The sequence below is a fragment of the Pteropus vampyrus genome, unplaced genomic scaffold (genome assembly GCF_000151845.1).
Source record: "Pteropus vampyrus isolate Shadow unplaced genomic scaffold, Pvam_2.0 Scaffold448, whole genome shotgun sequence".
In the NCBI taxonomy this organism is placed as follows: Eukaryota; Metazoa; Chordata; class Mammalia; order Chiroptera; family Pteropodidae; genus Pteropus; species Pteropus vampyrus.
Window position 1 is genome coordinate 499,709 of NW_011889229.1, and position 3,943 is coordinate 503,651.

A 3,943-nucleotide genomic window follows, 5' to 3' on the forward strand; every position below is an offset into this window, starting at 1 on the left:
TGTGTTTATGACAAATTGAAGATCTGTGGCAACCCTGTGTGGAGCGAGTCTGTTGGCATAAATTTTCCCAGCAGCATTTGCTCACTTCGTGGTTCCCACTTTGGTAATTCCTGCAATATTTTAAACTTTTAATTATTTTTATATTTGTTATAATGATTTGTGATCAGTGATTTTGATGGTACTATTGTCATTGTTTTGGGGTGCCACAAACCAGCACCACATACGTTGATGAACTTAACAGTAAATGTTGTGTGTGTTCTGAGTGCTCCGCCAACTGCCTGTTTTCCTCTCTCCCCCTCTCCTTGGTCCTCCCTATTACCTGAGACACAAGAATCTTGAAATTAGGCCAATTAACAACCCTACAATGGGCTCTAAATGTTCCAGGAAAGGAAGAGTTACATATCTCCCATTTTAAATCAAAAGCTTAGATTACGAAATGATTTAGCTCAGTGAGGAGGGCATGTCAAAAGCCAAGGTAGGCTGAAAGCTAAGCCTGTTGCACCAAACAGCCGAGTTGTGACTGCAAAGAAAATTAAAAGTGCTACTCCATTGAACACACAAATTGTAAGAAAGCAAAACATCCTTATTGCTCATATGGAAAACCCTTTTAGTGATTGGATAGAAGATCAAACCAACCATAACTTTCCCTTAAGCCAAAGCCTCATCCAAAGAGAAGCCCTAACTTTCTTCAAATCTATGAAGGCTGAAAGATGAAGAAGCTGCATAAGAAAAGTCAGAGTTTGATTCATGAGGTTTAAGGAAAGAAACCATCTCCATAATATAAAAGTGCAAGGTGAAGCAGCAAGTGCTGATGTAGAAGCTGTGCAAGTTATCCAGAAGATCTAGCCCAGATCACGAATGAAGGTGGCTACACTAAATTTTCAATGTAGCTGAAACAGCCCTCTGTTGAAAGAAGATGCCATCTAGGACTTTCATAGCTAAAGATGAGAAGTTGTTGCCTGGCTTCAAAGCTTCAAAGACAGGCTGACTCTCCCACTAAGGACTAATGCAGCTGGTGACTGTAAGGTGAAGTCAGTTCTCATCTACTATTCTGAAAGTCCTAGAGCCCTTAAACCTTCTACTAAAATCTATGAAACAACAAAACCTGGATGACAGTACATCTGTTTACAGCACGGTTTACTGAATATTTTAAGCCTACTCTTGAGACCTACAGCTCAGGTTTCTTTCAAAATATGACTGCTCAGTGATAATTCACCCAGTCACCCAAGAGCTCTGATGGGGATATATAAATTAATGTTTTCATGTCCGCTAACACACATCCATTATGCAGCCCATAGATCAAGGGTAATTTTGTCTTTTGAGTCTTTAAAAACAAACATTTTGTGAGCTTATAACTGACATAGAGAGTGAGTCCTATGGATGGATCTTGGAAAAATAAATTGATTAAGAACATTTATGATTGGGGGAAAGTCACAATATCAATATTAACAAGAGAGTGGAAGAAGTCTATTTGATTCCAACTTGGATGACTTTGAGGGGTTCAAGACTCCAGTGGAGGAAGTAACTGCGGATGTGGTCGAATAGCAGAAAAATTAGAAGTGGAGCCTGTAGAGGTGACTCAATGGCTGTGATCTCATAATTAAACTAACGAAGGAAGAGTTGCTGTCTTATGAATGAACTAAGAAAATAGTGGAAGCTACTCTTGGTGAAGATGCTCTGAAGATTTCTGAAATGACATCAAAGGATTTAGAATATGACATAAACTTAGTCAATAATGCAGCAGAAGGGTTTGAAAGGGTTGACTCCAATTTTGAGAAGTTTTACTATGGGTAAAATGCTATCAAGCAGCATCAGATGCTTCAGAGAAAATCATTCCTGAAGGAAAGAATCAATCGATGCAGTAAACATCATTGTTTTCTTATTTTAAGAAATTGCCAAGCCACCTAACCTTTAGCAGCTGCCACCACGATCAGTCAGAAGCCATCAAGGAGGTAAGACTCTCCACAGAAAAAAAGATTATGGCTCACTGAAGGCTCAGCTGAGGGCTAACATTTAATTTTGAGTAATAACGTATTTTAAATTAAGATCTGTGCATTGTTTTCTTAGATATAGTTATTGCATACTAGCCTATGTTTGTAGTATAGTGTAAACATAACTTTATATGCACTTGGAAACCAAAAAATGTATGTGACTTGCTTTATTGTGATATTCGCATTATTGTGGTGGTCTGGAACTGAAAATATCTTATGAGGTCTGCCTGTGCTATCTCTAGGAATTGGCTGTCCTGAGAGGCACATTTTCTCCAGGGTCAGGAAGGCCCCAGGCATCAAATAATCATAAATACATAAAACAAAAAGGCACTTATTTCATTAAGAAATATGCATTTAAGGTTCCTCTATGTGTTTTATGGCTTAATGATTCATTTATTTAAGTCACTGAATAATAATCCATTGTATAGATGTACAGAAGTTTGTTTATCCATTCACATTTTAAGGACTTCTTGGTTGCTTCCAATTTGGGTAATTAAGAGTAAATATGCTGCAAACATTCAAGACTGAATTTTGGGGGATGTAAGTTTTCTACTTCTTCGGGTGAATACGTCGAAGAAAAACTGTTAGATCACATGTTAAGACCATGTTTAACTTTGTAAAAAACTGCTGTCTTCCAAAGTACTTGTTGCATTTTGCATTCCCACTAGTAGTGAATAAGAGTTACTGTTCCTCCACATCCTTACCAGCATTTGGTTTGTCAGCATTTTGGCTTTGACTCATTCAAATAGGTATATAGTGGTATCTCATTATTTTAATTTACAATTGCCTAAGGTCGTATGATGTTAAACATCTTTACATATGCTTATTTGCTATTTGTATATCTTCTTTTGCGGGGTATCTGTTCATGTTTTAATGAATTGGATTGTTAGTTTTTACTGTTAAGTTTTAAGAGTTCTTTGCACATTTTGAATGCATTTATAACACGTGTGTTTTGAGAATCTTTTCTCTCGGTCTGTGCCTAGTCTTTTTATTCTCTTAAAAGTGTCTTTGAACAGCAAAATTTTAAAATTTTAACGAAGTCTAATTTATCAAGTTGTATCTTTCATGGATCATGTTTTTTGGTGTTTCTAAAAAAATTATTGCCAGTCCCAAAGTCACCTACATTTTATCCTGTTATCTTCTAGAAGGTTTTTAGTTTTTCATTGTACGTTTGGATCTATGATGAATTTTGAATTTTTGAAATATTTAAAGCCTGTGTCTAGATTCATTTTTTTAATGTGGACGTTCAGTTGTTCCAGCAGCATTTAATGAATGGCCTCTTTCTCCATTAAATTCTTGGCTTTGTTGTCAGAGATCAGTTTGCTCTATTCGTGTGAATCTATTCTTGAGCACTCTAGTTCATTCCATTGAACTATCTATTCTTTGCTAATACATACTGTCTTGATTATTGTAGATTTATAGTAAATCTGAAGTTGGATAGTGGTTATTTTTCCAACATATTCTTTTTCAGTATTGGGTTGACTCTTCTGGGTCATTTGCTTTTCCATAGAAACAGTTTCGTTTTTTCAAATTAAATTTATTGTGGTGACATAGGTTAATGAAATTATATAGGCTTCAAGTGTACAGTTCAGGAATACATTATATGTATATTGCATTGTGTGTTTACCACCAAAAGTTGACTTTCTTTTTGTCACCATATGCTCGACTCCCCTTTACCCTTATCTACCACCCTCTCCTCCTCCCTCTGGTAACCACTAAACTGTTGTTGCTTTCAGTTTTTTACTCCACATATGAGTGAAATCATATGGTTCTCATCTTTCTTTATTTTGCTTAGCATGATGATCTCAAGCTCCATTCATGTTGTCGCAAATGGCAGTATTTTATCTCTTCTTGTGGCTGAGTGGTATTCCATTGTGTATATGCACCATATTTCATTTGTCTCATCATCCATCGAAGGCCACTTCAGTTGTTTCCATGTCTTGGCCACCTCG